Below are 11,771 nucleotides of genomic sequence, written 5' to 3' on the forward strand. Positions count from 1 at the left end.
AATTCAATTCATTCTACAGGTAGGGAAACTGAGGCAGAAATAGGTTAGATAACTCCTCAAGGTTACCTGGTACATAACAGCTGATAGGCAACTGAGCCAGCATTTGAACCCAAGCAGTTTGGCTCTGAGACTCATGACCTTAGCCATTATGCTATATTGCCTATACCATGTTGCCTACACTCTACCATAACCATTTTGGATCACACTATATGTGAAAGATGAGCCAGTAGATCCTGTCATTTGTGAAAGGTATTAAAATGCTATGTCCAAGTTTATGGAGTTGTTAAATCACAAGAATTTAATTGAAATTTCATAGGGCTCTAGAGCTTAGACTTTGGACATCATCTAGAATTACCATCCTACCTCTAAAAACACTGCACAAATCATCCCACTGCACAAATCATCCCAGAAAAATTATGTCTTCATTGTTCACTGCAGCAACCTAGGTGACACATTATGGCTTTAAGGAACTTTTTGATCCTTAAAGTCTGGAAATACGTCCTGATGATTAACCTAAGACCATTTTATGGTTTAAAATTATTCTCTCATCTTCAAGGCAGGAAAATTCTACACACACATACACATTTGTTATTGCTGCATAAGAAACCACCCTAGAAATAGTGCTTTAAAACCATTTTATGTACTCTCAATTCTATAGATCAGTGATTCAGACTGGCCTTATCTGGGATCATGCAGAATCATTTGGCATCTTAACTGAGCACACTCATGACTGGTTGTTGGTGTTGACTATTGGCTGCACCTATCTCCTAGCCTTTCTTCCTGAACTTCATATGTAGGCAGCATGCCAGGCAGGTAGGAACAGGAAGCTGTAAGACCTCTTGAAGCAGAAGTTACATGACATCACTTCTATCACATTCTGTTAGTCAAAGTAGGTCAAAAGGCCAGCATAGATTCAGGAATTGGGAAAACAGATTCCCCTTCTGGATGGGAAGAACAGCGAAGTCCTATTTCAAAGGGACATGCATAATAGGAATGGGAAGGATTATTGTGATGATCTTTGCATATACTCTTTTAAAATAGATAATTATTTCAAGAATGGTACTAGCTAATTAAAGCTGTTGAATTTTTTTAATGCTGTATGATTCCTTTAAGAACAGCAAAACAAGAAGATACTAATCAAACCTATTCTTTAAATAATTGGGCCAATTTGGTGGCCTTGTGTAGATAAACTGATGATTACTTAACTTTTCCAAGTAGACTTCTTTTTCTCATCATTTTGTTGCTTTTTGAAAGGTTTTCCCATCTGTTTTTAAACACATCCCACTAAAACACAGCATAAAAACCTAACACCAAATAGAATTATGGTTTCTATAGAACCTTTACTCTGGTCCAGATTTTGCTAGCTTTGATAATGACGTGGCACTTTATAACACAAATAATTAAATTCATAATTATGTGCAAATCAGATTATGGGCCAAAATAGAGGCTGAGAGTTTAGAGTCATGGAAAAATTGATTTAGAGGGACAAATATTAAACTGTTGCTCTTTTATCAACTGTATAGAATTACAAGCAACATAATATGGAGAAAAGAAGATAATGCTTTCCCTAAGGTGTTTATTTTAAGGAGAGTAAGGAGTAGGTTGTACCTGTGTTGCTCCCCTGGAGATAAGCTGCCTACCAGAAAACCCTGACATGAACTTGTATCTTTCATTCCTGGTGCTAAGGCACACTTAGGTCTTGCTGGCCAGGTGACACAATGCATGCACCACGCTGTCATCTGGGCACCAAACCATCCTTGACAAGTCTTCCATTCAAATGCATTTCAGATAGCATTTAAGTGAATTTCATTTCTTAAAAATGTTTTTTGGTTATAAAGGAGTTTGTTCATAAGTCTGTATTGTAATCTAACAATAGCTAATGATAATTTTGTCACTTTTGAACTCAATGTGCTAAGTGTTTTCTAGTTTTTCACTGAAACCTTACAAAGATCCTGGGTTAAATATTATCCCATATTATGTAAAGAGAAACAAATAATGTCTGAGCCAAGACTTAAATATAGGTCTGAGTCCAGTTCCTATGTCTCAAGTTACATATATTCTAATGATTACTAAAATTTTATCTCCAGGTCAGACCTGTCCCTGGAGCCTCTAAACTCTTGACTACCCATGAGACCATCTGAATTTCCCCGGGCATCTCAAAGTTAGCAGGACCAAAACTGAACTTCTTACCAAACTGTTCTTTCTCTTTCAAATTTTAACCAACAGTGTCCCTATCCATTTAGGCTCTCAAGACAGAAGCCTTGGAGTCAAAGGAAGAACATTGGCACAGATGCAAAGTAACGGAGGTTACCTATATACAGGTTTCTCATCTCATTTATCCCCAATATCTAACCTACCACCATAAACAATTTGTTACACCTCAGAAAGCTCGAGAAAATAGTTTCCTCTCTCCATATGCACCATCAATGCTCTAGTCTAAAACCCTATCTCTGAACCATTGCCATAACCACCTCCATGGTCTCCCTACCACCCATCTCTCCCTCCCTCAATTACTCCACACTATCAACAAAATGATAGTCCAAACCAATCCAATATTACTCTCCAACTGAAAATCTCTGTTGACTGCCAATTTTTTACATGAAGAAATAAAATCTTAACAAGAACCATATAACCAGCGTACATTTTGAGGTCAGAAAAATCTGGATGTTAGTCCTATTTCCATCAATCATGGGTTTTGTGTCTCTAGGCAAGTAAGAACCTCTTCTGAGCCTCAGTTTTCTCAGCTTTATGCTATTTTCAGCTTAGTGAGAAATCAGCTAATGAATAAAGTACCCAGCAGGATCTGGAACACAGTACAGGTATGAAATAATAAATACTCATTACATCTGGCCCACCCACAACTTCACAACTTTATGCTCTAAGGATTTCTCACCCTTTTCAGAAATTAACAAAGCAAAAGGTGAGTAGAGAAGGAGTGTGAGACACAAGGGAATTTTAGAGAGAGATGATAGAGGTGTCAGTTATGAGGGTGTATCCATTTGTTAAAGCAACTATTAGAATAGTGGTTACCTTTCCAGGAAGGAGAAGATTGGAAGTGGAAGTGAATGAAGCAGTACCAATTTGGGAATTACTGGCCATTTTATAGATTTTTGACCTCAGTGATCATTACATGTGTATTTGCTTTATAATAATTCAGTAAGCTGATAGATATGTTTTATGCACTTTTACGAATGTGTATAAAATTTCACAATAAAAATGTTTTTTAAAGTAGCTGACCTAGGTTTTAATGCCTCTGAACTACATCTTAGAAACAGAAATTAGAAATGATTATTGAACTTTTCAAGGCTTTATGCCTTTGCACATGCTACTCCTCATGCCTGGAAATACCTTTCCCCTTCATCTAGAAAACTCATATTCACCCTTCAAGACCCACTTCAGATGTCACTCCTTCTATGAAATCAGTTCCTATGGACAAATAATTGCTCCAACTTCTTTCTCCTGTAGTACACCATTCTAATCAAATGTCTGACTCTCCCATCAATCAGAATTCGTCAAGAACAAAGACCCTAATTTATTCCTCTGTGTTTTGCCATCATCTAGCACACTTCTGTCATATAACAGGGCAACCATTAAAAGTTACTGGGTGGGCCTGAGGGCCTGAATTAGCAGTAAACATAATAAGAAAAATGTAGTGGGGAAAATCAGTTTCACGAGTTTGGTTTACTTAGGCTCCTGGCCTAATGGGACACTCATTTCCAATGTAGAGAACAATCATACAAGGACAATTAAAGGAACCACTAGCATACAGAGTCAGCACTGCTGTAGAATATATACCACAGCTAGATACTTGAAACGACTAACCATCCATCATATAAAACCATTTATGACTTTGTTTTTGTTTTTTTTGAGGGGTAGTTTTTTTGTTTGGATTTGTTTTTACTTTTAATTGAAATTAAATTTCATTAAATTAAATTCTCAAATTTAAACCCAAATTGCAAGTAATTCCCATACCCCCTTGACCCAGATTCACCAATTTTTTAATATTTTGTCATATTTGTTTTCTCTCTCCATTTGATTTTTGAACCACTTTAGAATAGGTTGCATCTATCATGGCCCTTCATCCTTTATTACTTCAGTGTGTATTTTCTAGAAGCAAGGGTATTATCTTACATAACCACAGTACAGTTATCAAATTTAGGAAATTTGACATGATAAATTTGATTTGATTTGATTAAACATGATTTGGGGCACCTGGCTGGCCCAGTAGGTAGAGCATTCAACTCTTGATCCTGGGGTCCTGAGTTAGAGCCCTACTTTGGGCACAGAGCCTACTTAAAAAATAAAACAAGCCAACAAAAAAAAAAAACATGATTTGATACAATACAGTTGACCCTCAAAACAACACAGGTTTAAACTACACAGGTCCACTTATACATGAATTTTTTTCAATAAAAATAATACAGTGCTGTAAATATATTCTCCTGTCCCTTTCTTAACATTTCTTTTCTCTAGCTTACTTTATTGTAAAAATACAGTATATGATACATATGACACACAAAATATGTGTTAATTGACAGTTTATGATATTGGCAAGGCTTCTGGCCAACTATTCGTAAAGTTTTTGGGGAGTCAAAAGTTGTATGTGGATTTTTAACTGTGGGGTAGAGGTGGCATCAGCACCCCTAACTCCTGCATTGCTCAAGGGCCAACGGTACTTCTTTCTCTTCTGTTATTATTATTACTATATATAATATACATATTATATTAATTATAACTGTGTCAGTTATCCTGATAGTGCCCTGTATGGATGTTTTTTTATTTGCTCCAATATAAAACCCAATCCAGAACCACATATTGCATTTAGTTATAACTCTTTACTTCCCTTCAACCTGGGACAGTTCTTCGGTCTTTCTTTGTCTTTTATGACAATGACGTCTTGACAAATACAGGCCAGTTTCTTATAGAAAGAGTCAACTGGGGTTTGTCTGATGTTTCTTCATGATTAGATTGAGGTCTTAGATTTTTCTGAATGGAATACAGCATAAGGAATGTGGTGTCTTTCTCAGAGTATCAAAACCAGAGGCATGTGATGTCTGTTTGATGTTAATCTTCCTCACTGGCTTAAGTGGCTGTTCAGTTTCTCCACTGTGCAGTTCTATTTTTGCTATGAATAAGCAATTTGTAAGGAGATAACAATGATTTTATTATAGAGACTCCTTTTAACTAGTGATCTTGATAATTCTGTTTAGGTTTTAGAAATTATCAAAGCAAAAGTAAAAGAATAAAAGTTAATTTTTATTTCTAATCATCATAGAAACTAATGATCAATTATGTAACTGGAAACTGTTTTCTGGGTTAGTCTTACATGATATGAAGTTGAAAAAAATTTTATAATTATTGGAAAATCCATTCAACCAACATTTACTGAGTACCTATTATATTCCAAACATCCTGCCAAACTGAGAACATACAGTAAGACAAGTTTTCTTCCCTTTAGTCAACAAAAATTTACTTCCTGCCTTATACACCAGGTCCTAGGAAGACATCCATGAATAATTTAGGAAGTTCCTATCCTCTTGGAGTTTCTAGTCTAATTATTGAGGTGTTCCCAATCTAATAATGATGACGTGTAAAAAAATAGTACATTATTTCATAATAATCACATAAGACAGGCACAGTACAGATGAGTGAAACCATGGAATTATAAGGTCCCATACACAACAGCAGCAGGGGGACAGGGAAAGGGAGCATTTGCTGCAAAGCGTTTTTCAACTCACTTGAATTAGAGAAGAGAACATTATAGAGGATGAATAAATAATGTGTTGCTTTTTCCAAGTAAATATTATAATGTTTCCAAGACCTATTCCTTAAGAATAGCTGGCTAATAGATTATCTATTGTTATGTATTAACAGGGTAATGCATTCTAAATTCTAAATTGTTAATGTTTTGTGATTCTATTTAGACAGGTAGTCATTGAAGAGTTTTGTATTTGGTATTATATCATTAAAAAAGCATTCTAGGGGTGCCTGGGTGGCTCAGTCAGTTAAGCGTCCGACTCTTGATTTCAGCTCAGGTCATGATCTCAGGGTCTGAGACTGAGACCGGCATCGGGCTCAGTGCTGAGCTTGGAGCCTGCCTAAGATTCTCTCTCTCCTTCTCCCTCTCCCCCTCCCTGCTCGCACTCTCTCTTTCTCTCTCTCTCTCTCTCTAATAAATAAAATAAAATAAAATGCATTCTGAGTTTTTCATTCTCTCAACTGCTCCTCCTTATGGCCAAAGGAGTTTATTTGTAAGACTGATTTAATAAGGCTGTGGAACAGAATGAAGTTAACTCGTTTATGTAACTCTAGCTTCCTTAGCGTATTGATCTGAACTACCAAATCCAAAAACTTCTCTAATGATAAAGTATCAGAAAAAAACGTACACTTTTGGCTTATGGAAACTGAGTCAAAAGCTAAAAATCCATACATATGCCTCAGGTCTTAATTCCAACTGAACACATAGACTGCTATGTATCAAACCATAACCTACAACAAAATATTATTTTAATGAAACATTTTAAGTGACTGGTTTCTGAACTTACAGTTGTCCAAGATTTTAAGTAATTTCTAAAATAATTTCTACAAAATGATCACTTTTTATCTTAAATCAACATTTATTTTCCCATTCAAACTTTCTAATTTTTTCAAATGAGAGTTGTCTATCGTGAATATAAGAGATCTCTAAAATTACAGCATATGGAAGGAGATGGTATTTTATATAGTCAGAAGCTTGCTGGGTGTTTCTTCTACTCTCAAGTCATCAGAGAGCGACAACAGACTGTTTATAAAGCAATTTCAGTGTTGTCATTGTCATATATAGAGTAAGAAAAAGTTAGATTGGTAAGAATTTTGAAAAAGATCATCAGGAAGTTACTCCCTCCATTCAGGCACAGTAGCTTTTATTTAGGATAAAAGCACCATAGGATCCAGAGTGTCAAGGTTCTTGGTAAGACCTGTGTTGCTAGGCAGTCCTAAATCATCCAATGACACCTACGTGCTGGAGTTAATATCACTGTTTTCAATACCATAGAATGACACTTTCTTCTTCGAACTTTTTGGGGGAATATCTGTCACTCTCTTCTCAAGTAAATGCCTTTGAAAAAAGTGAGTCCGTTCAGTGTCTTTCTAAACATCTTATTGCTAGAAGAGACAGTGTGCCAACTCAGTGAGGAATGGCAGTTTCATTTATGGAAATAAACTTGCTTTACATTTCTCAGAAATTTTATTTTAAAAAGGAACAATTACTATAGAATATTCAAAAATTCCCCCATTAATGTTAGTTCTTTTTTCTTAATCACTTGTGAAACTGAGAACAGTTATACAGTAAGGTGAGCAAAGATCTCATTGAAATCCCTCCTTTTCTAAATTGTGGTCTTTCTGGTCATAAGAAGGTCATTTTAAACATGGAGCCCAGCCAGATGAATGAAGATGTAAAATAATGCACAAGTCAACTAGATTAATAAAATGAATGTCCAAAGACTATTCAACTTAAGTGCTGCATTTTATTTGGAAAACATTTGAGACATTTGTATCTCATCTAACTGTCCCTTGGAATTTCACTTAAAGATAACAAAGACCTCATGTTTTCTGGGAATTAAAAAAGAGTCTACAGAAGATATTTTGTAGTCTACTTGTTCATCCTTACATCGTCCTTGTATTAAAAAGAGGGGAAAGAATTCCAAGAAAAAATATAGAGGTGGTGAGGAGAAAGGAAAGGGTAATTGACATTAATAGGTCAACTGTTGGTTTGTGTCTATTTATGAAAGAAACCAGTGAGTAAAATGAATATTCTAACTTTGAATTAGGAGGGGCAAGAAAATATAACTCTAATTTCTTACTGCATGATTCACACGAGAAAAGTGTGTTCAAATTTACCATATTTTGAACTACATGAGTTTAAAGGCATGAGGATTTGGCTCAATGACCAATCATTTTTGCACAATGTCAGGGTTGGAAAAAACTTCAAAGTCGTCTTTTAAACTCCAACCTTCCATCTAAAGCTTGCATCTCCTTTACAATATTCCTGCCAAGGGCCGAGCTAAAGTTTGAACATTTCTAAGTATTAGGGAATTTACCACCCCCTAAGACAATTCATGCCACTTTATTCTGTTGTGTTGAAATTGGCCTTCCTGAGCTTCTCACACCCAGCAAGTATGAGTATATAGAACATATATAATTCTGTATAATTCCTCTTCCATCCAACACCTCCATATGTATTTGAAGTCTTTGCTGACTAGGCAAAATTTCATTAGTTTATCCTCTAAAAATATCAATTATCGAATTAGTGTATTTTGATTCATTCATGTAACAGGTATTTAGTGAGCACCTGCATTATTCCAGTAACTGTACCAAGGATTGGGAGATGTAATGATGAGCAAAAACAAAAACAAAAACCATGATCTGCACCTTCATGGAATTTACAGCTGTCTGATTGCTGTCCCCCCACAGGTTACATGAAATCTATTGTTTTCATGCATACGCTTTCATTAATTTACTTTCTGATTAAAAATGCCAAAATAACTTTAAAAAGAAAAAGCTTTCCTTCTATTAAACATTCAGCAGAAAAATCATGATTATCAACAGAAACACTCAATTTACATAATTTGAGAAACCATACCTCTGCCAAAAATACACTACTGCTTATACTTAGGAGTTAGTACAAATATACATAATATATAAGAATGTCTTTTGCTATGATTTATTTAAATAGACAAATTAATTTGCATAAGATATGATTCATTAAGAGAATACAATTACTTGAATAATCAAAAGTCATTTATGAAAATCAATTAGCTAACTTTTTGCAGTTTTCAGATAGGACAGAAATCTTTGTGGATAGCAGGCCTAGTTCTTACATACTCCAATAGTTTGATTTGCTACAAAATTAAATTTGGAGATGAGCTCAATGTTGGTAGCAGGATTAGGTTAGGAGCAAGAAAAAAACATTCAAGGGGCGCCTGGGTGGCTCAGTCAGTTAAGCCTCTGCCTTTGGCTCAGGTCATGATCCTGGGGTCCTGGGGTCCAGGCATCGGCCCCGCATAGGGCCTGGCATCAGGACCCATGGGCCTGCTTCTCTCTCTGCCCCTCCCCCTGCTCATGCTCTCTCTCTCACTCTCTCTCTCAAATGAATAAAATCTTAAAAAGGAAAAAAAAATTCAAGACTAAGTTATGTGATTTGGGTGACTGACATTACCAAGAATAATATTTTGAGAACTCTGAAGGAAAATTCTACAAAGCCTTCCATTGGTACCATATACACAGCCATGTTATGAGAAAATGAATCCCTGTATCTTTGAGGCCTACTCAGGATCTTTTGTAAGTAAATGGACTCCTACGTTTATAATTGTAGTTGATTAAGCCAGTCATGAATTCATTAGTCACAGGCAACCATATACAGTCTGGCACATAGTAGGCACTCAATGGGCATTTTTGACTGAATGAACACATGAGCGGAAGTGGAAGTATACTCAGAAGTGGCATAAAAGGGACTAGAGAGAAAGGGAGTTATTAACTCATTCAGTAAATATTTATGGATCTCTATAGATCAGGCACTGTGTATCAGATACTGTTCCAGGGTATATGGGGAGGGAAGCAAAACCAGACATGATTTACTAGCCCTCAAGGAGTTTACAGTCTAATTGAAAAGAGAGATATTAACCCAAAAAGCATTCATTATGATGTAAATATAATGTGCACAGTGTAAGTGGTATAATAAGACATACGGTGCCATGAGAGATACAATAGTGAGATTTGACCTTGTCAGGGAGGTCAGGGAAGGCTTGCCAAAGGAATCGACAAAGAATTATCTGGATGAAGTAAGGAGAAAGACGGTCTGGCAAGTATAAAGTTCTTATGGAAAAATGACAGCTAGTGTGATTTTGCACAGGGGACGTGGTATGAGCTGAGGTTGGAAAGACGTTCGCAGGCCATGTGTAGAGGTCCTTTATCTTAAGAGCAAAGCAAAAGCATCAGGACGTGTAGCAAGGTTAGAGAGCTAATCGTTACACTCAAACATGCACACAAAATGTGGTGTCATTATGTTGTGTATGTACATGTACACATACACATATATTTTGAAATTGAGATATCATTGGCGTTCTATAGTTGATATAATAAAACTCACCCTTTTAAAATGAACAAGCCAGTGGCTTTCAATATACTTGTAGAGATGCGCAAGCATCACCACTAATTTCCGAACATTTCACTGCCCAAAAAGAAATCCTGTACCCATTAGTAACTCTAAGCCCCTCTCCCCACCGCCTAGGGCAACCACTAATCTACTTACTGTCTCTATGAATATGCCTATTCTGGGCATTCATATAAATGGAATCATAGAATATGTGGCCTTTTATGTCTGGCTTCTTTCACTTGGCAAAATGTTTTCAAGCTTTATTCATGTAGTATGTATCAGTACTTCATTTCTTTTGGTTGCTAAATAATAACCTATTGTATGGATATGCCACGTTTTATTTATCTATTCATCAGTCGATGGACATTGGGGTTGTTTCCATTTTTGGCTATCATGATTAATGTTGCCATGAACATTTGTGTGCAAGTTCTTTGCGTGGGCATATTATTTTCCTATTTCTTGGGTATATACCATGGAGTGGAATTGTTGGGTCATATGGATGTCCTGTTAACATCTGTGGTAGATGAACATCTGACGTGTTCTTCCCTCTGCCTCACCAGAGCCCAGGAGTGCCCCTCGGTCCCTGCCCAGCCTCTCCTGGGATCAGGCTGTATGTTTGCCACATGTGTCATCCAGCTCCTGGCAGACTGTGCATAACAGGCCTGCCAGCTCTAAATTCAGCATCCAGGCCACATGGGAACTGAGGGAGAATCAGGAATGCAAACAAAACCTCTCTGACTAAACACACCGCAGCACCATTTTAACTATGGCAGACATTCCCCCATGTGGGTGCAGGACTGCCCTGCACAGCAGTTTCCTCCCAGGATCCCAAACAATGAGGGGAGGAATAATCTATCCACCTCTGTTGTTCCTCCCAGCTTATCAAGTATACTTGCCCCAAATGAGTGAGACCAGGGGAAGGCCAGCATGACTCATCTCCTCTCCAGAGTTTCAGGAACTCAGAATAAAGAGATGAGAATTTGTCCAAACATCTTCACGCTTCTAGTCCACCAACATGGGTAAACTTTATTTTTACTTCTTCCTCAGTTCAGTGATTCTCTGTAGGGGATGTTTGGAACTCTCTGGGGGTATTACTGGTCGTCACGATGATTGGCAGCTGTGACTGTCGTTGAACAGGACGGAAGATACCTGACCAGATGTCTCACGGTGCTTAGGACCACCTCGGGCAACATTTTGCCTGACTTTTTTTTTTTTAAGATTTTATTTATTCATTTGAGACACAGAGATACAGAGAGAGAGAGAGAGAGAGAGAGAGAGAGAGCATGAGCAGGGGGAGAAGCAGAGAGGGAGGGAGAAGCAGGCTCCCTGCTAAGCCAGGAGCCCGATGCGCAGCTCGATCCCAGGACCCTGGGACAATAACCTGAGCCGAAGGCAGACGCTTAACCATCTGAGCCACCCAGGCGCCCCTTGCCTGACATTTTTTTAATAACGCCTTCATTGAGATAAAACTCACATACTAGGAAATTCACCTATTAAAGTATTACTCATTTTTTAGTATATATACAGAGTTTTGCAACTGTCGCCACAATCAATCTTAGAACATTTCATTACCCCCAAAGAAATCCTGTACCCATTAGCAATGACTCCCCATTTCACCTCAACCCCTTATCCCAAGGCA

Source organism: Zalophus californianus, chromosome 12 (genome assembly GCF_009762305.2).
Source record: "Zalophus californianus isolate mZalCal1 chromosome 12, mZalCal1.pri.v2, whole genome shotgun sequence".
Taxonomy (NCBI): domain Eukaryota; kingdom Metazoa; phylum Chordata; class Mammalia; order Carnivora; family Otariidae; genus Zalophus; species Zalophus californianus.